The sequence below is a fragment of the Hippocampus zosterae genome, chromosome 8 (genome assembly GCF_025434085.1).
Source record: "Hippocampus zosterae strain Florida chromosome 8, ASM2543408v3, whole genome shotgun sequence".
In the NCBI taxonomy this organism is placed as follows: Eukaryota; Metazoa; Chordata; class Actinopteri; order Syngnathiformes; family Syngnathidae; genus Hippocampus; species Hippocampus zosterae.
In genome coordinates this window covers 22,618,913-22,646,213 of record NC_067458.1, presented here as the reverse complement: position 1 = coordinate 22,646,213, position 27,301 = coordinate 22,618,913, and the positions used below count along the sequence as shown (strand labels likewise).

General features: G+C 44.6%; 1 long non-coding RNA gene across 1 annotated transcript; it reads right to left on the bottom strand.

Annotated features, from left to right (window-relative positions):
• Positions 1-21,055: 21,055 nt before the first annotated feature.
• LOC127605909 (uncharacterized) lies at positions 21,056-24,635 on the bottom strand. Its single transcript, XR_007963686.1, has 2 exons — positions 24,486-24,635; positions 21,056-21,870 (listed from the first exon to the last, which is right to left on the bottom strand). It is a non-coding gene; the product is annotated as an uncharacterized LOC127605909 (long non-coding RNA).
• Between the last annotated feature and the right edge of the window lie 2,666 nt (positions 24,636-27,301).

Sequence of the window (27,301 nt, the reverse complement as noted above, 5' to 3'; positions counted from 1 at the left end):
CAGCCGTCTTCGGGCAGTAGGCGGGGGACACCCTGAATCGGTTGCCAGCCAATCGCAGGGCACACAGAGACGAACAACCATTCGCACTCACACTCACACCTAGGGACAATTTAGAGTGTTCAATCAGCCTGCCACGCATGTTTTTGGAATGTGGGAGGAAACCGGAGCACCCGGAGAAAACCCACGCAGGCCCGGGGAGAACATGCAAACTCCACACAGGGAGGCCGGAGCTGGAATCGAACCCGGTACCTCTGCACTGTGAAGCTGACGTGCTAACCACTGGACTACCGGGCCTCCCATTGAAGATTTTTACATTTCTAAAATGATACGAACGTTTTCTCAGCGCTTTATACTTAAATGAAATCGAATCACGTGTGAAAATGGAGATGTCAGTATGAAGGAATGATTTTGGTCTTTTTGCCAAAATGTTGCACACAAATTATTTTGGGCTTCGCGGAACAGGTTGTCGTTATTTTATTTTATTTTATTTTATTTTATTTTATTTTAATTTAATTTAATTTAATTTAATTTAATTTAATTTAATTTAATTTAATTTAATTTAATTTAATTTTCGGGGTTTCGACCTCAGCTGGTAGAAGTAGTTACTGACTCGGGATAACTGAAATAATATAATTCTCTCGATAATTCTCTTGGTCTGCAGTGAGGTCGTGTTATTCCACATTAAAACGGACAACTACTAGACTTTCTGATATTTTTTTTTAACTTTTACAACTTTCTTCCCATGTAAGCATAACTCTTGTCGATCCAGAAATTCCCCCAAAATCTGCTTGAATTTGATCAACTTAGAAACCACTCAGTATTACAAGACTATTCAATCGACCGTCTCTTCATTGGCAATCTTAAAGTGCGTTTCAGGAGCCTGAAATGGGTTGTTGAGAATCGTCCAACAGAGCTTAGCCGCGGCCCGGACAAAGCCATAAAGTTTTCACTCTGGACATAAACACTCCCTGGACGCAGACAAATGGAAAACTCCTCATGCACTCAATCTCTCGCCGACCCAGGTGTAGCTTCTCATGCAAGACGCGCACAAGCATCTGCGTTGTGCCGAAGAGCAATACTAAAAGTTTTTAACGTCCTTGTTGACATGGTGTCCTCTCTTGACATTGTTTGAAGAAGCAAGAAGAATCTCACATGGCCAGGTGCTGGAAATAAGATGGGTCGATATCCATTAAACCTCCTTTTATGTTTGTTACTGAGAAAGTGTAATCATGTTCCTGGGTCAGTTTGACCCGGGGAGTATGTTGGGGTTGGCTGCAAGTAAGTTCACTCATCGTATTTTTAAGTTTTATACCCAAAGCGTAGTACTTTTGAACTTGTTTGTTTTTGAGTAAAATGTATTTCTTGGAGTTGTCCAGCTTTGTGAAATTATTTTTGAAATTTCTTACTCAGTAAAAGTGACATTCCCCCCCCCCCAAAAAAAATTGCCTCTTAAATAAAGATGTGTCCAAATGTTTGTATAAATTGCTCAATAAATGCATATTGTTTATTGACTGTTTTATGGTGAAACATCTTGTAACTCTATGAGAAATTGATCATCAAATAAATCTTTTTTGGTTTTCTTTTCCGACCGATGAGTCTGCAAAAATATTGCGAAAAATATGTAATAGCAGCCAAAATCCCTTTGCCGATTTTATTCACAGACGCCTTGCTGCTTTTCTTGCATGCATGATGTAATTGTGCAGCAGTTGATGGGGGAAAAGTAGGACGTTGTGTTCCCGTGGTGTTAATCATAAATTCAGAGACTACATTATGAATCATTAGGACAGCCTGTTTGTTTTTTTTGTGTTTGACTAAATATTTACTTTTTTTATTCCTGAAATATTAATTGCAGATCATTGGTATTGCTACTATGAAACTGTTGAGTCAAATTTTTGTTTTGATTTCATTTACATGTCATTAAGACCTTGGGGAGCAAAGGGAGGGGACCACTGCCAAGGCTGACCAATTCTGACTCAGGGTTTGATTGACGTGCTGGAATGGCTTTGAAATTGTTTTTATTAGTACAATATTATAAAGTACTATTTTCCTTATTAAAAAACACACTACAAAAAACAACTATGGTTTTTAGGGAAGCTGAACCGAATTAACGACATTTCCATGCATATCAATAGTGAAAAATGTTTTAAGAAGGCATCACTGTTAACTGACAGCAAACTAAACAACATTGACAACAAAAATGTAATCTATCTTCGCCACTGTTTAAGTACGTTGTACTTTTAAAAGTTTACCTAAAGTGGAAGTCAACTTAAAATAACATATATTTTTTGAATATTTTCTGTGGCCCCACTTGCCTAAACACGGTGTTCTCATTAATACAGTATATGTATATAGTATATGAGTGAGGCAGCAAACTTTTTATTCATCTCCGGGAGCGGCCATTTTGCCAATTTCTGTCGACTGAAAATGACATCATCACATTTGCTCCGCACTCTGGTTCCAAGCAATCACAGTTCAGCTTCTGAATGTCACATGACCAAACCCAGAAAACAGCTGTGATTGGTCATTGGTCACCTGCGCAATCGTGATGTCATTTTCCACCTGAAATGGCTAAAAACGGATGTATTTTTCTGCAAACAGCTGCAGCTGTTGTGAAAGTACCAAATATTGTATTGTGATGTATTGTATAATTCACATTCCATTCTGACAATGGAAATAACATGAACGTATTATTTTATTTAAGTAAAACACTTGAATCAGTGCTTCTACCTTAAGCAGTCTTTATTTTCCCAAAGTATCGGTATTTCTACTTGAGTACAGAAAATCAGTACTTTTACCACTTGTGCTTAATTAGTAATTAATTTATTCCATTCCAGTGCGTGGGTAATTCTACTTCATGTTTTGGCACCACCGGTTCTCCTCCGCTGGTCTCCAGCGGTTCCGGGGAGAGAGAGACTCCACACGCCGCCAGGCTCAAGACTCTCGCCGAAGTCCTCCCACCTCCTTCGAACAAGCCCAGCTGGCCCGGCCCGTCTCGGGGAGGGAGGGAAGACTGGAGCTCATTTGAATGAGCCGACGAGGGGCGGCCGTGCTCACTCTGCCCAGAGGAGAGTGTAACTGAACTGTAAACGAGCTACGGCGAGCATCGATAGCCGGACCGGAGAACCGAACGAGCGGATACAAATTTCAACCTCAGCGCGGCCGGTCCGTTGCCGGCGGCGCCCACCTCAGGACACTTTGAGTCGGGGTGACCCCCTCCGCGCACCACCGCGTGTGTGGCCATGTGTCGCCGCGTTACATAGACTCTTTTGTGGCTTGTGTTTTGGACCCGGGGACAGGTGGTGGAGGAGTCTGGGACATAAACACCCGCAGTCCCTCCACCCCTCATCCTTCCCCGGTGGATGTCAGGCCGGCGTAACGGACTCCGGACTCGACATAGACAGGTGCGACGGGGAGGAGTAGTTTGCACCGAACTCCCTTTGCGATCACGCGGATTTTTTTTTTGGTCCAAAAAAGCGGAACACATTCACAACTCCGAAGATTTCCCTCCACTGCAGACTAATCAAGGTAAGTGAGACCAACTGTTCGGTGTGCTGCGCTCCACATTCGCTTGTTTATTTATGTTGTTTTAACCCACCAAATGCGCAAGACCATTACTGTCTTGCATCCTTCTGCTTATTTTTCCTTCAATTTCCTACTGCGTAGCTCGCAGCCACGCGCTAAACGAGTCCAGATTCTCTCGCCGGACTCTTACAGTACCATTGGAAAACGCATAAAGGGAAGTGATTTATTCATGTAATTGTCACAGTAGCCCCAAATTAACATTAAAACAGCCTCAGTCAGCTAGCCTTTTTAATTGAGACACTTGGGATTTAACCTGCAGTGCTTGCCCTTTCCCCCCCATGTATTATGCAATATGCTCATTATAAACTGTTTAAATGGATGCTGGCCAAACTTTCAAAACATCGTGGTCGAGTTGGACTTGAGAAAATGTGTCAAGTGCGTTGTTGTGTCTGCTGGTTGTCAATGTCCACTGGCCTCCCGGGTGCTTTGTTCCCCCTCTTTCCCCCCTACACTGTTCCACACTCACCGGACACAACATTAGGCACACCTGCACTGCCCACTTGCATCCCATCCAAAAGCCAAAGCACCAAAATTTGTCTCTGCCACGATGCTCAGTGTCGCCATATTAGATCCGCAATGGGAACCCTCCAGTATTTAACGCAAATAAAGAACAAATAAAACCTGGGGGAGTGCTGTGCAATGCCCTGAAATGCTTATGAATATTATTATGATCATTTGTTGCATCAGACTTTTTTTTCATTTTAGTATGCCGCTTCAAGGAATTTATTAAAATGCAAGAATTGCCCCTGCAGGGGCCGGGATGCGTGCTTCTAAAGTTGGACAAAGGGTAATAATTTCTTAAAAGATTACCGTCAATTATTTAAGGGACTGTCCTCCCCCTCTCTAAGGCTTCTTTAAATGAGCAAAACATGGCAAAGCTATACACCCCAACCACACACACAAAACGGCAACCATAATTGTCCTGTTTAAAAAGTGCCATTTTTGATGCCACATTTATCTTAATATTCGAATGCAATCCTTTGTTTGTCCACCAGACGGTGCTATTTCGCACCCATTCAAAGCATGCAGCACCAATGAACTGTTTTTACTGTTTTTCTGCTAGGGTGCCTTGATACTCAAGGCAATATTGACGTTGGGAATGTGGTCTATGTATATAGAAAGTGTGTGTGTGGGTCTCTTTCGTGTCCACTTCGGGTCGCCATCCTCACATTGTGCACGATACAAGACGTGTGTCAGCAAGGTTACTATTCGTTGCTCACGTTAGCCGGTCGGCTCATTGAGTTTTTGGGCATCGCTTATGCTCGCAGCAGCGGTCGTAGATATAAATTAGCTAAGATTGACAGCTTATCGTGTGTTAGCGATGGTAAACGTGCTGTTATGGTACGCCAGTTGTACATCATTGCACTCCGTAATCTTCTTTTTTTTAAGTGTAAATTGATCCCTCACTCTGGACATTCTCTCATTCCGGATTTTGCCTGTAACTTTTTGAAATCATAAATTTTGCCGTAATTTTTACATTACGGTACTTTATCAGGGTTGGGGGAGTTCTATGAGAGCCACTGTAAACTAGCTCCTCTTCTCCCAATGTTTCCGCATTTCTGAGCTGCATGTTGCTTTCTTTTTATAGTGGATGCTCCGTTTCAAATTCAAATCGCTTTTCATCCATTGCCTTTTGTCCATCCCTGAAGTTTGTGGAGTGGAAAAGGGAGACAAGAGGAGTAAGTGGAGTTCCCAAAGGGGTTGGAGCCCGAGTGTGAGAGAGAGCGAAGAAGTGGACTCGGCCAAGGGAATGACACCACCTGAAAATGACCATTCTGTTGCACGGAATGCGTCAATCAGTCTTGCGCAGACAAGAGTCTTAAAGTCTCTTTTTTTTCCCTCTCCCTTGTTTTCTTTTCCTTCTTTCAGCTGTCACCCAATTAAATCGGACAGACAGACTCCCAGACTCCTACTAGAGAGCTAGCTAGCTAGATACGTAGACAGTTAGCTAGATAGCTAAGTAGACAGATGGCTAGTAAGTTAGCAAGGTAGCAAGACCGATTTTTTTTCTGCCCGATTAAGTCAAGTTAGATTTTCTTTTTTTGTTTTTTGTTTTATAGTGGCTGGAAATTACCGGTGTCGGAGTTCCACTGTAGAAATAAAAGAAATCGATGTTCCGATCCCATCTTGAATTAATTTACTGTACATGTGAAGTGCGTTCTGAACTTGGTCACGGAATAAATTAAACTTGTGAGTCAAGGTTAACGCCGTGCTGCCAAACAACCCGAAGAGCCTTTTTTCATTGTAGCGGGGCCCCGATTCCTCTGTGGGGCTTCTCGCGCCCTATCACCTAATTGCAAGAGACATGCTATCAGAGGGAATGAATGAATAGACAACAGAGGAAAATACCTGCCTGATCGGATCTCTGATCTCCTCACTGGTTCAGGGTTTTTAATTTGTGTAAAAGCAACATACGCAACAAAGCGCAATCTTGGATAGCTGCCGAGAGAAAATCCCACTGTGGTCTTTTAACCCTTTAAAAGCGTTTACTTGTGCTTGTTTCACACAAAGACATATTTTGAGAGACCAGCACAGAATCAGAGTATTAAATGTACAATTTAGCATTATGCTGAGCTTAGATGTAATTAATGAGAGCCTTGTATTTGTTTCACCTTCGGTGAGTTGGCGGATAAAATATTTTTACATGCGTTACCAAATGTCAAGTCCACAGCCTGGTGTTTGGGGACCGCTGCTTCACAGGGCAGGTTTTGAACCCTGACTCAGAGAAATCCATCAAAGCGAAAGCCTCTGTCAAGAGTTTAATTTCTGCTCACAGGCATGGACAGACGTGTTTATTTTTCACAGGAATTACATAAATAACGCCAAGCCCTGTAAGCATCTCTCCTACTGCCGTCAGAAATGATTCAGTGGTGCGCAAGACGTTATGAAGAACAATTTAAGGCCCAGTGTGCTCGATGAAAGAACGTAATGGTTGGGCCAAAAAATGCTTCATTCAAGACCATGTTTTCTTGAAATGAGATAACAAGGGGGACTGTGACCAGGTTGTCGTCTCAGGGCTTGACAAAGCGCTCAGCGGAGCTTGGCTAATCCGGGCCAAGCGGTGCCCAGTGCCTTTTTGTAAAGTTAGCTAATTTGAGGAGCTGTTCAACATGTCTCCTCGAATGCACTACTGTGACACGTCTCTGGCCCTTTTGGTCAATTGGAGCCGTGTGTGGACGGTAAACCCGAGATTTTTAAGCAATCATTTTTTTAATGGGTTTCAACCGTTGACGGGCGGCCCGGTAGTCCAGTGGTTAGCACGTCGGCTTCACAGTGCAGAGGTACCGGGTTCGATTCCAGCTCCGGCCTCCCTGTGTGGAGTTTGCATGTTCTGCCCGGGCCTGCGTGGGTTTTCTCCGGGTGCTCCGGTTTCCTCCCACATTCCAAAAACATGCATGGCAGGCTGATTGGACGCTCTAAATTGTCCCTAGGTGTGAATGTGAGCGTGGATGGTTGTTCGTCTCTGTGTGCCCTGCGATTGGCTGGCAACTGATCCAGGGTGTCCCCCGCCTACTGCCCGAAGACGGCCGGGATAGGCTCCAGCACCCCCCGCGACCCTAGTGAGGATTAAGCGGTTCAGAAAATGGATGGATGGATGGATGGATCAACCGTTGACAGCAAGTCCAAATTTAGTTTTATACAGCTTCGGTGTAGTACCATATTTTGCCACAACATGCCGGGCAGCACTGAGCTCTACTGGAAAAGATGCGGTGTAATTCAGAAGCAAGAAGATGGGGCAGAGAAGGTCCCATGTTAAATCTATTGTTTGAAACGGTAAAATAGTTTTGTCCGGAGAGCAAAAATTATTTATGTTTACTGTTTTATGTTTTATGTTTGCTGCTCTGAATGTGTTGAACTAGCAGTTGTTTGATGGCTACCGTAACATCTTTGCAAAATTGTATTAGCTTAGCGATTGCGTTCACATCAAGTTAGCATTAAGCTAGCTGCCTTTCAACAGATCCTGATGTCAGGTCACGCGCCTTAAATGTACATTACATACAGTAACTCGCCCACCAATTATTTGATCCATTTACATTCCCTTTTGTGTGCAATACGATAACATTTTTCTTTTTTTAAAAATGTGTAAGCCATCCCCCTCCCCGCGGTGCTCTATTTATTTATTTCGTTATCTATTTTGTAGAACACATAATTAAACCACTTTTACTTGTGTCCAGCTGTTGCAAATAGTTTGAGTATGTAAACATAAAAAACAATCGGCAAACATCGTCCACTTGGCTGATTATTTTCGTCGAAGTCTGACGGGCCTTAATCGTCCGATTTAATCGCCTGCTTGATTAATTAATCGCCCGGGCTCTTGTTTATAGCTTTATTTTGATGTTTGGATGTACTGGCTACACTAACTGGTTCCTATCACGTCATTCAAGGGCCTCACTCTCCTGGCATGACAAATCGATTCAAAGGTTGAGAAAGTGTATTTTAAGCGTAGTTTGACCGGGTAAGAGATAATCGAAATTAATTTCATGTAATTTTAAGGACAAATGGCGTATCAGGATATACATATCAGTCAACAAGCGGTTGCCTCTGTCTTTGTGATGGAGACGCATGTGTGCCTCACAAGTGGAACTGGGCATGAATGTTACAATGAGTGCTGTGTTTTGTTTTTTTTTCCCTTGATGTCAGCAGTCGCCTCGTACCCTTTGCCGTGGAGCAAATGTTCCAACGTACGTCTTTGCCATAAAAAACAGCTGTTTTGGCATAAGAACGGAGTCTTTATCTCTCATTTTTGGCACCTGTGGACTGCGGCGCAGTTCAACCGCCGTTGTATCCTAGACAAACACGCCGACGTACTTAACGCCGTGGATCCATGTTCTTGGAAACGTCGGCCGACTTAAACAACTTCCCTTGAGTGCCCTTTATTGATTGAATTCTCCTCGCCGCTACCTCATATTAGTCCACTTTGTCGCTTTACCTTCCCCAAACATATCAGCTTTTCGGCCCCTTCCAAAATACACATTTCTCTTAGCCGCAGTATATAAAGGGAGGGCCTTTTGGTTGTCTTGTAAAAGAAAAAAAAAAAAGACTTTGAGATTTCCAAAGCTGTCCATCCAGAACGAGTATCCACTTTTACTGTGGCTAATCCCCAGGCCCTTATGTCAGCATTTCTTGCTCGCGTTCACTTGAAGTGATTCAAATGAATGCAATAGAAAGCGGCCATAACACTCGAGGGAAGTCAAGAAAAGAGGCCTTATTTTTGCTCATTCTCGGGAAAACAAGCAATTGGGAGAAACATTCACCTTCCGACAAACAGTCACTTGATTGTTTTGTCAAAAGTACTGGGACACAAGTAGAGTAAAACCCCACACACCCCCAGCTAACGTTTTTGGTGCATGATGAGGGCGCCAAGGCTCTTTGTGTTAAGGAAGTGACGCATCTTGATTGAGTGACAAAATTCTTTGTGTGTTGGGGCGGAGCTAAATTTAGTACGGGTCGTTGGCAGAAGTTACAGAACGACTTCTTTGCATGTTTTTTAATTTTTTTTATTTTTTTGCTCTCCGACGTGGCACAAGTTCATCAACGACGGAGGTCTCATTACTGCTTGACAACTGCAATTGCGTTTTCATTATTTTAAAATCATTTTTGGCTTGTAAATTTGGCTCACAACAAAAATAAAATTAAAAAAAAAAATAAAAAACAACCCAGCGGCAGCTTGTTCCTTAGAAAAGCTCGCTAGGCCCTCGCCAGTCGTTAAGATGGAGAATTAAGATTCAAGGGGAGGAAGGGGTCACGCCCAACCCCTTTATTGATCAGATGGATTGATTTGAATGGATGAAGAGGTGTACCTAAGCGAGAGTGACAAAGCTCGCCAGTGAATATTGTAGAGCTGCACAGCGCTGCGTGCCTGTTTTAAACCTGCCAGCTCAGCTTCCTTCTTTCTTTCCCTTTCTTGTCGCTGACACCCCCCCCCGACACCCACACCCAACGTCTTTCCTTCCTTTCACACGTTCCGTCATTACAGCGCAGCAAGGTTACTTATGAAAGCACACTTTTTTAAAAAAAAGTATTCCTTCTCGCCCGTTCTTATCCAAAAATTGGAGACGATCGAATAACATCACTTTCAGGAAACGGGGGAAAAAAAATAAAATAAGACTCGCTCTCTCGTAGTTCTCCAAATAAGACCTTCAAAGTGTTTGCCACTTCAGCAATGTTGTTTGCTTCAACACCAAAAATGTGGAATTATACTCACAAGGGGTCATGGGGGTCGGGGGGGGGGGGGGTGCTGGAGCCTATCCCAGCCATCTTCGGGCAGTAGGCGGGGGACACCCTGAACCGGTTGCCAGCCAATCGCAGGGCACACACAGACAAACAACCAAACACGCTCACACTCACTCGCACTTGGGGACAATTTAGAGTGTTCAATCCGTGGCTCTGCCATGCATGTTTTTGGAATGTGGGAGGAAACCGCAATACCCGGAGAAAACCCACAACCTCTGCACTGGGCCGCCGTTAAGACAAAAAAAAATGCTAATTACGCTCGTAGACTTAAAAGCTAAGCGAACACAAGACGAATATGATCTCTCTGCTCTGTGGAGGCAGCAACTATTACTGAAGCTTCTAACGCAGTAAAAAAAAAAAATAGAAAGGAGAGCTTCAAAAACTGTGGAATTCTCTTTTCCACCTTTTGAGTCCTTCCCCTCTCTGTTCGCTGACCCCAGCACCCCCCCCCCCCCCCCCCCCCCCCCCCCGGGCCTTGATGTCAAGGCCTCTCAGGCAGTGTGGTCCCTGCCCACTGGGACTCTGAATGGGACAAATTGACTGTAACAATGTTCCCACTTAGCATGTGGCGCCGGGAGTGAGAGGAGGTGAAAAGGAAGGGACCCGATGATTGAGGGCTAGGCCAGCCGCAAAGGAGGAGGGGGGGGGGGGCGGCAGCTGGGGGTTGGGAGGTGGAATACCTTGCAAAGATAATAATCACATTTGATTGACACTGTCGTAGAGGTCTTCATGTAACGAGCTGTTTATTTTTGTGGTTGTTGAAGGACAGCTGGGTTTGATGTTTGGGTTTATAAAGGCCAAAATATTAGAAACGGCTTTCTAGCTATCTAGCTATCTAGCTATCTAGCTATCTAGCTATCTATCTAGCTATCTAGCTATCGATCTATCTACATATAGATAGATAGATTAAACCAAAACATTTCTACCTCCTCCCACTTCTCTTCACCATCTTGTGCCATCTTAAGAGCGTTACACTCAAAAGGAGCCTGAAGCCGATGCTAAACTAACCGCTTGCGAGAACTCGAGTCAGTAGCTGCTAATGTCACTCTCGGCCATGGCACTTATGCACGCACACTTTATAAAAGCACCCAATTTCTTGAGATTCTTTTTATTCTTATTTAAACAATAAAACACAATTTTCCTTGACTAAAATCACATAAAAGGGTCATTTTTGTGACCTGGTCACAGAATGAATAAACGTCAAGGTACCATTCTAGGGGAATTTGCATGATCAAGATAGAATTGCGGGCGGCCCGGTAGTCCAGTGGTTAGCACGTCGGCTTCACAGTGCAGAGGTACCGGGTTCGATTCCAGCTCCGGCCTCTCTGTGTGGAGTTTGCATGTTCTCCCGGGCCTGCGTGGGTTTTCTCCGGGTGCTCCGGTTTCCTCCCACATTCCAAAAACATGCGTGGCAGGCTGATTGAACACTCTAAAAGGTCCCTAGGTGTGAGTGTGAGTGCGAATGGTTGTTTGTTTCTGTGTGCTCTGCGATTGGCTGGCAACCGATTCAGGGTGTCCCCCGCCTACTGCCCGAAGACAGCTGGGATAGGCTCCAGCACCCCCCGCGACCCTAGTGAGGATCAAGCGGCTCGGAAGATGAATGAATGAATGAATGAAGATAGAATTGCGTCATCTTTTATTGGGCCTCATTAGATTGTGTCGGGGGGTACCTAATGTTTTGGCCTTTTCACTCTTGTGCTCTCCCACATGGTATTGTTTGTTGTAATTTACCCCGGCAATTCTGATGGGAGTTGCCATAGCAGCAGGATAAACACTTCTGTCTTGACCCTGCAAGGCCTTACACACACACACATACACACACACACCACCTCTCATTCTCGCGTCCCAGATGGGGCAATCAGTCAAGGATTTTTTTTTCTTTTATTGTGATCTACTCCAAGGTGTTGCCCAAATGATTAGAGGTCACCAAGACCCCCCCCCTGACCCCCTCCTGCTCAAATGGGGCCACCTCAACTGTTGCGTTGCGTTTGCTACTCCACAGGACCGACAGATGTTTTCCCACTCCGAAATTGTGGAAAAAAACCACGTCGTGTTGAACACCTCATTCGAAATGCGATTTGCTGAAGGCAAATTGGCAGGACTGCCGCAGTGAAACGGAGAGCGTGGAGTGGAAAGCAAGGTTGACACTCGGCCAGTGAAGGACTTGAACGTGTGCGTCCAAAGTTGGGCCCAGGGGCCGTTTTCTTGCCTGCCGCACATCCCAGGCTAGACGGAATTGAGGGTTGTGCACTTTTTGTGTGGTATGATGTTCCTCCTCATGCCGGGCAGATCCCAAACTAGCTTCCATGAATAGTTGTTCCCAAAATGTGAATAAACGCCCGGGAAAATATCGTTGTACGTTCTGACTAATTGCATGTCTTACTGCTCTGTATACAGTATGTTCAAGCCAACCGTTGTTTCTAATGACCGTCATTTTGATGCTAATTCCCGCCTTATGTTAGCATTAAGCTACTTGACTTTCATCTGACCAAATGATGTAGTCTGGTTGGACATTTTTGTGTTCTCTTTTATCTGTCAGTTTGACAGTCAACGCTTTTGACTACTTTTAAGACATTAAACTGCGTTTTGAACACATTTTACTGCTTGTGTATAAGAGAACGACGATACAAAAATCCGCCGCGATAAACGGGGCTTCCTCTTACATCCATAGGGGATTTGTCCTTGCGTGTCTGAGCGTGCGTATTTGGGGGGGGGGACTATTTTATCCCCCCAGGGGGCCTCGCTTTCACATTTGTGAAGCCCCTATGACAGCACAGCCTTGGCTTGTAAGCAGGAGACTAATGAGGGGCCATAGTCAGGAAGCGAGAGGCCTGTCCCCATACAGCGTTCTATAGAATTTCCAACTGTGGCATGACGCTGACACACAAAGCTAGTGACATGTTTCAGCCATGTTAAGTCCCGCGGAGCAGTTTCAGCTGTGCAAAATGAGAGCTTGAAATTTTGCATGTGCCAAATTACTACTGAAAAAAAAAAAAACGGATGTGGAAGCTGATGGATTGTTTTGTGATTCATTAAACCTGTGGTGAATTGCAATGGGTGATTTATTTTTTGATTCTGGAGTTTCAGAAGACCTGACTTGGAGCCAGTCACAAGAAGGCGTCATGCCATGTCGCCTGTGACAAAATGTGTTTTGTCTTGTTTCCATTTTTTTTTTGTGCTCATCTCATTGTACCTACTCACCTGTGCCTCGTTACCAGCGAGGACCTCCTGGATTTAATTTACCTGTCGGGTCTGTTTCGTCACCGTACCTTGTTAACGCATTCAGGCGTTCTTTCTTCTTGCCGCTGATTCATACTCGCTTCGAGTCGCGAGTTAGCTCAACACACGTCCATCATAATCGCAGTATCTCTTGTTTCGTAAAAAGAACGAGTTTACAGAATGGTTATCCCTATTTACAGATTAAGTAAGACTAACTTGCTTGTTTTGTGGCGCTAGCTAAAAATGTTGCTGTAAATATCAGTAGTTTGTTTTAAATTTGAATTACTGTTTTAGGCCTTTGCAATTTTTTATTATTATAATTTTTTTTACAGTGTTGGGAAAAATAGCATCCGTGTGTTTGTGTCGACTATCCCAGTTCAGTACAGTATATATCAGCCGAAGTGTTTTTGCGTTAGCCATCCTAATTGACGGGTGCCAAATTGTGGTGGTTCATATAGTTAATAATTGTATCGCTTGCCAAAAACGGGGCTTGGAGTCACTAGCTACCATAAATGTACAAGCCTGGGGCAGCATTTTAAACAGCTATGCCGCAACTATTCTCATTTTTTTCCCCCCTTCTGACATACTATAAATAGCAACGCTTACCATCTCATTTTGCGCATCTTCTCTGGTTGATTTCCCACGCTAGGTTGCTATGATGGCCAGATGACTAATAGCGCTCGATTAACAACGCTCGGATACGTTGCATGTTTGGTTGCTGGTCACGCTCTTACCGAATTATGCCCCCTCCTGTGAGCATAGCGGGGTTCTAAAAAGACCCCACCGCCTCACCTGGTGTGGGCTAAGCCAGCGTTATACTGCTGTTTTATAGCTGATTCATATCTCAGGGGTGGGGAGGCGGGGCGGCGGCGCCCAAGCTGAATGGCTCCAACCTGGGCTTTTATGGTCACAGAGAAGCTGTTAAAATGAAATGAGAAGGTTCTCGTTGACGGAATCGCTTCCTCGTACTGTTGATCTGTCTACAGCCTCATCAGGTTTGCAGTTGGCCAAAAGCCCCGCTGCCAGGCGACTGCATCTTATTATGCGCCTTTTGATGATTAACATCTTAATGCGATCGATGACCCGGCAGAGTCAGTCATGCCGAACAAGGAGGACTTACTCCATGTCAATTTTTTTTTTGCCTGAAGTATCGTGGCTGATATCGGCAGCCTCCACGAGCTCAATACCTTAAAATAAGGCTGGTATCAGCCCGATCGCTATCGCGATACCATCCTTTGCAATAATTGTATGACATATATACTCTATTATGGCACGGTGGGCCAGTGGTTAGCACGTCAATCTCACAGTGCACAGGTGCAGGGTTCAATTCCGGCTCCGGCATTCCTGTGAGTAGTTTGCATGTTCTCCCCGGGCCTGCGTGGGTTTTCTCCGGGTACTCCGGTTTTCTCCCACATTCCAAAAAACGTGCATTGCAGGCTGATTGAACATTCTAAATTATCCCGAGGTGTGAGTGTGAGCGCGGATGGTTGTTCGTCTCTGTGTGCACTGCGATTGGCTGGCAACTGGCTCAGGTTGCCCCCCGCTTACTGCCCGGAGACGGCCGGGATAGGCTCCGGCACCCCCCGCGACCCTAGTGAGGATCAAGCGGCTCGGAAGATGAATGAATGAATATATACTCTATTATGGCACGGTGGGCCAGTGGTTAGCACGTCAAACTCACAGTGCAGAGGTGCAGTGTTCGATTCCGGGTCCGGTATTCCTGTGAGTAGTTTGCATGTTCTCCCTGGGCCGGGTTTTCTCCGGGTACTCCTGTTTCCTCCCACATTCCAAAAAAGGTGCATTGCAGGCTGATTGAACACTCTAAATTATCCCGAGGTGTGAGTGTGAGCGCGGATGGTTGTTCGTCTCTGTGTGCACTGCGATTGGCTGGCAACCGGTTCAGGGTGCCCCCCGCTTACTGCCCGGAGACGGCCGGGATAGGCTCCGGCACCACCCCGCGACTCTTGTGAGGATAAAGCGGTTGCGGAAAATGGATGGATATATACTGTATGGGCTTTGAAAAATCAGTCCATGTGCTCTAAAATGGCCGGCACTCAACCATTTGTGATTAGTTGGAAAAAGGCAGGCACTCAATGAGTTAACTTCCCTTTGACAATTCTCTGGAAAATTTCCACCCATTTGCAACCCTAACGGCTCCCCACAGGACAGAGGGGAAGACTTTTTAACCTGCCGACTGGCTTCATGCGGAGATGGCGAGGCCAAGGCAGTTGGCCCGTCTGGTGCGTCCAGAAGGCGCGCTCACGCCTTTGGCGGATTGTGAACCGAGCTGATCTCTCATGCCGTTGGGAGGAGAAGTGGGGGGGTGGAGTGGTGGCAGAGTCCGGAGAGGATGCCCGTTCAGCCTCTGTCGCAGAGTGCGTCCTTCAATGCGCTCGTCTGAATGAATGACTCAGAAGCGCTAATTAATGGTATGGCCTCTCTTTGGGTCGCAAAGAACTGATGTGCGCTACGTCCTCTTCTCTCTCTAGCAATATGGATGTTTTTGTGTGTGCGCGCGCCATCACGCCTCCCTGCACACAAGGGGTTTTCAGCCATGAAAACTGAAGCCGGTGAGTGAGCAAAGAGGTGAGATGAAAGCGTGCCCGCCCGGCTTAAGGTTGAACGTCCGGGGGTCACAAGAACAAGTCGAGCTTCGTTGATTAGCGGCGAGATGAAGAGGAGAAAAAGGTCAAGTTCCGCGTGACGTCGGGGAGAGGATGACAAGATGAAGTCGGGAGTGAAGGGCGGGCTAAGAGAGGACGCATTTCAGTTTGGACGGCGGCGGATTCGCGCTTTCGACGCCTGGGCCTTCAGTGGTGACCTAATCAACCACCGCTATCGGCAGTTAGACTCTGGCCACAAATATGCCAGTTCTCTTCGTTTTTTTTCTAAAAATCGTCATTTATTCACGACAAATCATTCATTCATTCATTCATCTTCCGTACCGCTTGATCCTCACTAGGGTCGCGGGGGGTGCCATCCCAGCCGTCTCCAGGCAGTAGGCGGGTGACACCCTGAATCGGTTGCCAGCCAATCGCACAATACACAGAAACAAACAACCATTCGCACTCACACTCACAACTAGGGACAATTTAGAGTGTTCAATCAGCCTGCCATGCATATTTTTGGAATGTGGGAGGAAACCGGAGCACCCGGAGAAAACCCACGCAGGCCCATGGAGAACATGCAAACTCCACACAGGGAGGTCGGAGCTGGAATCGAACCCGGTATCTCTGCACTGTGAAGCCGACGTGCTAACCACTGGGCTACCGGGCCGCCCAAACCGGAGCACCCGGGGAAAACCCACGCAGGCCCGGGGAGAACATGCAAACTCCACACAGGGAGGCCGGAGCTGGAATCGAACCCGGTACCTCTGCACTGTGAAGCCGACGTGCTAACCACTGGACTACCGGGCCGCCACGACAAATCATATACAGTAGAATGTCTGTTCGGTCATCTGTGCCGGTGACGTATCGTGACAGGCAGAACGAATCAATAATTTTCCACGAACGGCATCATTTTTGTATTTTTGGTATACTATGATATCTTGACTTAGGAATTCAATTTGTTCCGTGCTAATTCAAAAATTTGTATCTCAAATCATGCTAGCCCATAGCATTGAATGGAAATGCAGTTAATGTGTTCCAGCGCCCCTCCAAAAACGCCAGCAATTTTTGGGGAGTCACAATTACAATTGAAAGAGTGTGCTGCCCATTCTGGCGTGCGCGCCTTCAGCAACCAAGCGCCGTACAATGCATACATACATATATAATACATATTGATTTGATGATGATACAGCAGAAATCTCAAGCGACAATAGTAATTATTTTTCTCAGAGGATAAAGAAAATATGCCCCAGAGTCTTGTATGCTTTTTTTGGCAACATCAATGCTAGTTAGTAAAGACCATCAATGGCATTTTTCATTGCATGTTAGCATTAAGCTATGCTAACACTGTATCTACTTTTTGTGGCATTTATGTTAGGTGGTGTGCCGTGGGCTCATGCCAAATATGTGCCTTAGCTCAATAAAAGCAGTGGAGACACTTGTGTCATGTATTGACCAGATGCCCTCACCAATTTTATGGAATTCAAATTTTCTCATTTCAATGCATCGTCTCACGGGTCACACATTATCATTGCTCAATCCCGATAAGTGCCGACGCACCAGACGGATGATGATGTGGGGATTGGCATCGTCCACACTGGAAATCTATGCATGCCGTACCGTATGTCAGAATTCATTACCAGGACTTTCATTCAAAATGAGAAGTTGCAAAAAACCGTCGCAAATAATTGATACGTCGCACACGGAAGTGCGGCTTCCAAAGGCTTGTGTGCCGGCGACAATGAGAGGCGCTGATTGACACCACCGCGGCGACGGCTTTTCTGTGGCCGTCTCGTATTCATGGCGCCATTGCGAGCGTCCCCCCGCAGCAAAGAGGGGGCCTAATTTGTATTTGCATGTAAATGCTCTTCACCCTCTCGGCTTGACTGGCGGGCCAATCAGAATGGCTGAGTGTGTGTTTGTGTCGCATACACTCGCTTGGCTGTGACATTCAGTGCTCAAGCTCAGGCGGCACCCCTTTACTTTTTTACCTCTCAGAAATGTGTTTTGCGGGGCAGGGGGATGGGGGGGGGGCATGATGACTGGGTTCCCACAGGGGATAGAAGTGATGGAAAAATGATGGCGCCGACAGGATTTGCGCTTTTAAAGAGCTTGGGATAGGAGATGTTTATTTCATAACAAATATATTCACTCACAAGCTGAATTTGTTCCCCGGTGGAGCTTGGAACTCAATTTAATTGATTTCTTGTTATGTACAGCTCTTTTCAGATGCGATTGTTGAGTGTTGTATAATTTTCCCGACTGCAATGAATTGAAAGGTCGTTAATCTGTCCCGGTCCCCCTTTCAAGAAAAGAAAAAAGAAATAAATGTGTATATATACTGTATAATATATATACCTTGAGGTGGAAGGATCATCTCGGCAAAGAAGAAGTGCTAACAAACAGATTTACAGACAGAGAGAAAATGTTGGTGGAGTGAAGATTTTTCTGCCAACACAAAAGGCCTACTTTTGGTGTACGTACACAGAAAAATGTCGGCTTCTGAGGTCGGCTAAAAAAAATGGGAACAAAAGCATTTTCGTTGAGGATATGTTCATATTAAGCTCACAGTTTTACGTGAGCCAAAATAATTCGGTTTGGTTAGAGTGTTTCTGCTGAAGTGTTTCAAAGTAGTCATTTGTTTGAAGGATTCTTATTGGCATAACATCCATGCTAATTTCTTGCTAATGCTAATCTTCTTAATGTCCGTCTATGACCATTCACGTTAGATGTTAGCATTAAGCTAGCCGGCGTCCGTTACATGCATTTATATGGTTTTGTGTTTGAGTAGATGAAATTGTAGGCTTTGTCTGTGTGTTTAAGAATTATAGTTAGCATACTACGTATGCTAATTTCTGTTAGCCCCTCTTTGACATTTGACATTGGATCTTCGCATCAAGCTAGCAGACTTTCAATTAGCATACAATGTTTAATTCTATTTCATTTTACGTGTCAGTGTCACAGTAAGCCACAACTTGATATTTATTTTTGCCACATTTTACTCTTATTTGGAGAACTGTGAGCTGTGTGGGGGGGGGGGGGGGTTCTCCTCAAAGTGATGATTAGCGCCAAGGAATTTTTTTAAAAGTAGTTTTAAAAAAAATTCAGTTTAAGTGTGTATAAAGATTTTTGGAGGAGTAAAACCAATTGGGGGCGGCCCGGTAGTCCAGTGGTTAGCACGTCAGCTTCACAGTGCAGAGGTACCGGGTTCGATTCCAGCTCCGGCCTCCCTGTGTGGAGTTTGCATGTTCTCCCCGGGCCTGCGTGGGTTTTCTCCGGGTGCTCCGGTTTCCTCCCACATTCCAAAAACATGTGTGCCAGGCTGATTGAACACTCTAAATTGTCCCTAGGTGTGAGTGTGAGTGCGAATGGTTGTTCGTCTCTGTGTGCCCTGCGATTGGCTGGCAACCGATTCAGGGTGTCCCCCGCCTACTGCCCGAAGACGGCTGGGATAGGCTCCAGCACCCCCCGCGACCCTAGTGAGGATCAAGCGGCTCGGAAGATGAATGAATGAAATGAATGAATAAAACCAATTGGATCACATCATTGTCCGGAAATTGGTTACGTCCGGTTTCCCCCCCCCCCCCCCCCCAACAAGCATGTGCTAATGTGATTATTGGAGGATTTCCCCCCGCCGTACAACCCAGAAGTCTCTTTTAGTCCTCCTCCATCCTTCTGCGCTCAGATGGACCTTTCCACAGCTTTGTCCTTTTGTGGCACGCAGGCTGGCTGGCATGCCTCCCACACGCCGGCGATGACGAGTCGGCCTGACGGAGGAGCGGCGGTGCTCCGCTCATGTAGCACATCCACGCAATTTGGCACCGTGTCAGGCATCTGTCAAGGCGCTCGTCACCAAGTGACTCGCCATGCCGTAAATCTCACAGCGGGGACGTCGAGTGACTTCTGAAAGCAAAGCGCGTAAGAGCTAAGGCGCTCCGACTCCCTCGTCAAACTGGAAGGAATTAGTCATGTTTTGTCTGAGGGTGCGACTGGCAAGTTTACCGGTTCAGGTAAGTTTTTTTTTTGTGCCAACCAGACATTTGGAGCGTCTTTCCCCGTCGTCGCCTCGCTTCCTCAACATCCTCTCGTGATGTACCCGTCAACACTCGACCGCCGGAACCTTTTCCCTCCCAATTACCTACGCGTCTCCTCTAACTAACCTCGCTCCGTCTGTCCGTTTCCATTTCACAAATCCGACCGTGGCGAGATGCGTCATGTTGTAGAAAACATCAAGGCGAAAGATGAAGATGAACCACTCACTTTTTTTTTTCCCCACTCGCCTCGCAGGAAAATTGGAACCAAAGCCTGTTATTTCTGTGAAAGCAAGTAAACAAAAGCTCTCACCGCATTGTCCTCCTGGCTTCTCTACTTGTAACCAGCAATGATTTCTAAATATGTTTTTTTTCCCCTCCGTTTTGACATTATTGACAAGTCATGAGCGAATGCTCCTTTAATTGCTTGGTACGCTGAAGCCGAGAGAGCTGAGTGGCTACTTAGCCAAATGCTGGCCAAATATTAAAGATGGCAATTGACTGTTTTGAATGAGAGTTTTCGACTTCCAGGACGAGAACAAAAGAAAGCAAACTGTTCCGTACTGAGTGTCGCCTTATAATCCGATGCGCCTTATATATATGATCAATATTCTGTTTTCCTGGACGTAGCATTTTAAATGTTCTGCAAAGCGCTTCAGCGGTTGTGAAATCTCGATTGAAATAAAGCTGTATTGTATTGTATTCCCTTCTGCATAGCTCCATCTAGTGGCTGCATTCAATTATAGTTTTTTATTTCCCATTGATTGCAGGGGTGTCAAACTAATTTTTCTGAAGGGCCACTTAGTAGTTATGGTTTCCTTTGGATTGATGTGAGGACAACAAACCCAAATAAATGCACGATTGCCTCCTATCATCATACACAACAAATGAGTTAGACACCTGTGAATTGTTTTTTTTTTTGTTTTTTTTTTTGCACTGAAGACTGTTTGCGTCCTGTCGGATGAAAAGCAGCGCAATGACAATACAGATAAAAACAAATGGTGATGAATAATCGCGATTATAATATTCATCAAAATTCATGACTGTCATTGGCGTTGCGTTGGTCTAAGCCTTTAAGCAAGACGTATTTGAACACAAACAGTGTAGCAACACATGTAGACAGATAAGTCAATACTCCCAGGCATATATTCTTTATCATCTGCAAATAATGATGAATATTACTGAAGTTTACTGAGCAGTTGTGACGCTCTCCATCATTAAATATATCCGGATTATACTTCCCTCAGGTGTCCAAGGCACCTACGCCAGAAATATCAGTATGCCAGAAATATCAGTACAATATCCCCAAAAATGTTGCAAAAGCTGTTGAATAACTGTCATTGTTTTTAATTTTTATTTTTTTTTAATAATGTTACCTCTGCATGTCTGACCCAGGAGAATTTGTTTTGTGGTGCAAGCAAAAAAAGGTTACGATATGCACTTTAGACACTGGCTTTGCCTTACTATAGCGTTACTTTTACGCCCCCCGCCCCCCACCCCCCCCATTCCTTTTGGCTCTGCTGCAGCACCCAGGCTTGAGAAGCCAGTGTGCTATCATCAGCACCATTAACGGCCACAACAAAGTGGCTTTGAAGCTCTCTGCGGGGTTTTGGCTGTCATAGGACATACCGTAATGGAGGCTACGCTCACGGCGCACTCTCGCCTTGTTCCGTGACCGTGAACTGCTTTCTATGCACGGTGATTTCTCTCTTTTTTTTTTTTCTAACCATTGAAGTGACATAAACTGTTCAATTCAATGGTTTAAAAAAGCATCCGAAACTATGCTAAAGGATAAATTTGCGATGTGGCTAGATTAACATTCCCCCCCACCCCCTTCCACCTTTACATTCTGATCAGATGCTGATTTTCCTACATAAACCCATTTCCACTCCAGTTCGCCAAGGTTGACAGGCTTATCGTCCAACTTCCACCCTTCCAGACTTTGCCGTACATTAAATTCGACAAGGCCAGTAGAAACGCTATGTTGTCGACAGACTTTGTTTCCGAGCGCATCAATGTTGTTGAAAGGAGCCTTTCTTATTCCATTTCATTGTAAAAAAAGAAGAAAAAAAAACATGATGCATTCTTTCCTTCGCGGTCTTGGCAGCATGCGAGCGAATCCAAGACCTTGACTGGACTCTTTCCTTATCGCTCCCTCTCACTCATTTCCATGGCTTACTTTGTCGCCCACCAAATCCCTAAAAAGGCAAAGAAGCTGATTACGCCCCGCACGTTCTTTTGTCGCTTGTGTTTTACGGAGCGTCCGCTCAGCATTTCCTATTGTCAAGTTTGTTCCCCCCCCCCTACTGCCGCAGATAAGGAATAATTACCAGCACGTTGGTTGACTTGCGTCCTCCTTGAGAGTTGCCACGCAGGCTGAAAACGAGCATCGGGATGCTATTTGTTCCCCGACTCAAGTCCACATCGATAACTTTGTCTGGAGGTGTGGGGATGCTTGCATCTGATAATCTCCCTTTGCCACTCTCGAAATTAGTTTCTCGCTCTCTCGAGGCCCACCGGCGCGAGCAAAATGACAAGTCAGGGGAACAAAATAAAATGAATATGTCTTTTGATACATCGGCAGCTTGTGTATGAATGTGCTTTTTACGCGGTTGTCTCTTCAATAAGTTTTATGGCGGCATTTGAGATTGGTGACGGTAGGCTATATTCAGTGAGCTAACATCAATACACGATGTCGTGATGGCGATCGTAGATGCGCCGTAGTGGTACACGCGGCGCATTATATTCAACCATGGTTTAGGATTTGTGACCGAGGAGAGCTTACATAACCAGCGAAAGCTCAGCGGACGCCGTGCACATTTTCCGGTTTTCTCAATATCACAGTCACTTGCCTTTCACTTTCTTGGGAGCCATCGTGAAGGCTAATTTACGACAAAAGAAGTATAAATTCTACAGTGCTCCCTTACCTTTCATGGGCGATATGTTTCATGACTTTTTTTTTGTTTGTTTCTTGAGTTGAATTGAGTAGCGAATTTGGCCGATTCAGAATTTTCCCATTCGCATCAGAAGGCATCATAACATGTTCTGACAGTAGTTATGGGAATATTTATGAGGCTAGCCCTCTCCTAGCAACAAGAATATTAGGCAGGCTAACGCCGTCTTAGCAACACGAATATTTAGCCGGCTAACGCCCCCGCTGTTGGCCGACTATTGTTTGTTTGTTTGTTTATTGAACATAAAACATATACAGTAATAATTTGACAGAAAATAAGGTAGATAAAAGAGTAAAAAGAAAGAAATCAGTCTTCATTCAACACAGTTATTATGTGTGACTAATGTCGTGCTAGCAACAAACAAAAGGGATTTCTCAAACTTGGATGCCAAAACTGAGAGACAAACCAGCTTAGCCGATTCAGAATTTTCCCATTCGCATCAGAAGGCATCATAACATGTTCTGACGGTAGTTATGGGAATATTTATCAGGCTAGCCCTCTCCTAGCAACAAGAATATTAGGCAGGCTAACGCCGTCTTAGCAACACGAATATTTAGCCGGCTAACGCCCCCGCTGTTGGCCGACTATTGTTTGTTTGTTTGTTTATTGAACATAAAACATATATAGTAATAATTTGACAGAAAATAAGGTAGATAAAAAAGTAAAAAGAAAGAAATCAGTCTTCATTCAACACAGTTATTATGTGTGACTAATGTCGCGCTAGCAACAAACAAAAGGGATTTCTCAAACTTGGATGCCAAAACTGAGAGACAAACCAGCTTAGCCGATTCAGAATTTTCCCATTCGCATCAGAAGGCATCATAACATGTTCTGACAGTAGTTATGGGAATATTTATGAGGCTAGCCCTCTCCTAGCAACAAGAATATTAGGCAGGCTAACGCCGTCTTAGCAACACGAATATTTAGCCGGCTAACGCCCCCGCTGTTGGCCGACTATTGTTTGTTTGTTTGTTTGTTTGTTTGTTGAACATAAAACATATACAGTAATAATTTGACAGAAAATAAGGTAGATAAAAAAGTAAAAAGAAAGAAATCAGTCTTCATTCAACACAGTTATTATGTGTGACTAATGTCGTGCTAGCAACAAACAAAAGGGATTTCTCAAACTTGGATGCCAAAACTGAGAGACAAACCAGCTTAGCCGATTCAGAATTTTCCCATTAGCATCAGAAGGCTTCATAACATGTTCTGACAGTAGTTAGGGGAATATTTATGAGGCTAGCCCTCTCCTAGCAACAAGAATATTAGGCAGGCTAACGCCGTCTTAGCAACACGAATATTTAGCCGGCTAACGCCCCCGCTGTTGGCCGACTATTGTTTGTTTGTTTGTTTATTGAACATAAAACATATACAGTAATAATTTGACAGAAAATAAGGTAGATAAAAAAGTAAAAAGAAAGAAATCAGTCTTCATTCAACACAGTTATTATGTGTGACTAATGTCGTGCTAGCAACAAACAAAAGGGATTTCTCAAACTTGGATGCCAAAACTGAGAGACAAACCAGCTTAGCACTACTTCCAATGGGGCTAATAGTAAATGGATTTAAAATGGTTAACCTTTGCGTTTGTCGATATGCTACATCAAACGGCCTAGTTTGACCTAAAAAGTGAATATGGCTTTGTCAACATATCATCATCATTATTACACTTCATAGATGCGTTTTGTAAACTGATTTATTCGTGGACCGAATGTTCCACCTGAACTGCTCCAAATTTTCACTTCAGCTGTGGGGGGGGGGGGAGCCTTAAGCTAACTTGGAGCTCCCCAACACCTCGAACTGTAACAAAGCGCTTCAGAAGTTCTTTCTTTATCCGCACTAGTCAAAAGCCACCTCACCTCAAGGACACACCGCCGCTAATGATCGATGTTTCCTCCGAGGAGATATTTGTTTAAACTTCAGGCTTTCCAAGTGTCAGGCCTCCTGTGAAAACCACAGAACACATGCTCCTGTGAATTTTTGGGTGAACTAGTTCTACTTTGTACACACATACGACAGTTATAGAAATAGCCCGTCTTTGTATACGTAAACACAAAGGTGACCTGGTTGAAGCCTATCTGTCGTCTCTTGACGGCGAGTTCTTTTTCATCCTCTGAAGACAGCCGGCGTCGCTTGGGTGATTAACAGGAGAGCAATATTGATTTTTGCCAGAGACGTTTCAGTGACAAAATATTGCTCTGTTTTTTTTTGTGACAGGGGCTTTTCGTTTTTGTAGCCCAGGTGGCTCGGTGGAAAAGTTAAACCCGAATGCTAACTCTCAAAGCACCTCTTAAAACAAAGCAAAACTGTATTGTCGTATATAAAACATTTTGTTTTGCTCCATTTCTTGTTTTCACTGACAGAACTCACATATTTGTGGTATTTTTTTTCCCTCAACATTTTTAAGAATGTAAGTTTTTTTTTTTGGGAGGGGTTGCTTTTGGGGGAGCCAACACCCCCCGCCACCCCCAACATACACACACACACTTCAATGCATTCATAAGGACCGTCAGTTACATGCAGATTGGCAGGGCTTGTGTATTTGTTGTCCATTTCAAGGGGGTCCATATTCCAGACTACCCCCTCTCACCTCCCCGCACTGATTCCCATTGCATCACATTCCACTCCACATTATGGTGTCCGATTACGCTCTTGGCAGCGGCGGGCCGTGCTGCAGAGCTAAGCGGCCAGCTGTAGTGTTTACTGGCACGTCGGTGTGAAGAATCCCGAGTTCCCACTCGCGTTGAGTCACTCACGGCATGTCTCAGATCATCCCGACGGACGTGTGAAAAGTCTTTGATGTCTCATTCGCTGCCAGCTCCGGTCCGCTTCTTGCACTTGCCGCTGTGTCTTCTTGTTGTGCTTTTTTTTTTTTTTTCCATATGATGAAACAGTGACTTTTTCATGGCTTGTACACTGTGAACAATGTTGGCTCATGTTGGACTTGAGGCAACATTTTTCTTTTTTTAACATGGCATTGATAATTGAACACGGACAATTTCAGGGGTGGGGTGGGGGGCATTAAATGTTTCATTAGAACACAAATAGTCTGTTCTTCCAGAAAGTTGCGCCACGGTCCTCTCCCCTGCTGTATGGCTGACAGTCAGTCAGTCAGTCAGTCAGTCAGTCATTCGCCCCGGTTTATTTTTAATCGCCGTTGTCCTTTTTCATGCTCCGCCGCTTCCTATCATCATGAGATCTACTCAATATAGAACAGAGATTTTCATCTTGTTAATTCAGCAAGCCCCCACACTTCTTTATTTACAGACGAGCGGGCCACGTTTAAGGCCGGAAAGATAATGCCGACACTTGAAGCCGTAACACGGGATAAGGATTGAATGACTCAGGATCAGCTTGTCTGTTATGCCTTTGGCTTTGCTTAATCTGCTCCTAATGCATTTCGGCAACGTTTTGGAAGCCACTCCAAATCATCGCTTTAGCTTGTGCGATGCAGTGGGGTTTTTGCGATCATGCGGAGCTTCTATGGATGAATGCAATTTGTTCTCTTGGAAATGATCAAAGATTTTTTTTTTTTTTAATTTCAAGACAAATTACCTCGGGTTTTATTTTTGGTGTATGGCACAACTTTGTGCTTTTTCTCCTGCCGCATAAACATTATTGCTATGGCAGAACTTTGTGCTTTTTCTCCTGCCGCATGAACATTATTGGCTCGGTGCTTTAGGCATCTTTGTTTTGTTTTTTTCTTTTGCCAAAAATGGCTGCCACATCCCACACACAAAAACTCTATTTTTAATTTTACCCCTTCCCCCCACCACAGCCCCCGGTACATTTATAAGGAATTCGATGTGGATTAGCGGGGCGACCCAGTTGCTATTCTCCACGAATAGCGAGGGTCCGCTGTATACGTAAAACATGCGACAGTTGAATGTAGCGTAACTGAAAAAAAAAACACAAATCAAAGTTGAAACAAACAAATTAAAAAAAAAAATCAGCAACTAAAATAAGGGCCCTAGGCACGTGCTGTGTTGAACGCCACTGATTAAAAAAAATTTTCATTACTGTTATTTTCATTTGGATTTTTGATTAGAATTGCATACAAACAACAAATAACGTCGTATCTTCCAGTAAACCCATTCAGCATCCGGTTGAAATTATTAGTCATTCCGGGAGACGTAGTTGCTACGTTACAGTCGTGGGCACAGAAGGAAATCCGTGTAAAATACAGTATGTATATTTTTTTTGGGCAACGTGTTGTCACATTATGGACAGCGCACTTGTGACGATTTGACATTCTGCCATTTTATTGGGGAGTTTTTGAAATGGATGCAAGGGGCGTAGAAGGGCTCTTCATGACATGGGTGCGTTGGCACTGCACAAAGAGGAAGTGGCCGCGATGGCTATTTTTCACCACTCAAAATACTTTCCCTCACAAACGTCTACACAAAATCTCAGTTGAGTTGTTTATTTTTTTTCCCTGTAGTACATTTGCCATCTTGTAACAGTGATTGATTGTAAAGATAAAAAAAAAAAATAGAATGACTCTCGAAGTGGAGCGTACTTCCCGAGAACCGCCCAGTGGTAATCTGTTTGAGCCGCCACCAATCACCGTCGCCCGATTTCCGTTCAAAAGTACGTGATCAGCATATGGCGCCTTTTGCCTTTCTTTGCCAATCACACACACACACACACAAAAAAAAAATATATATATATAAAT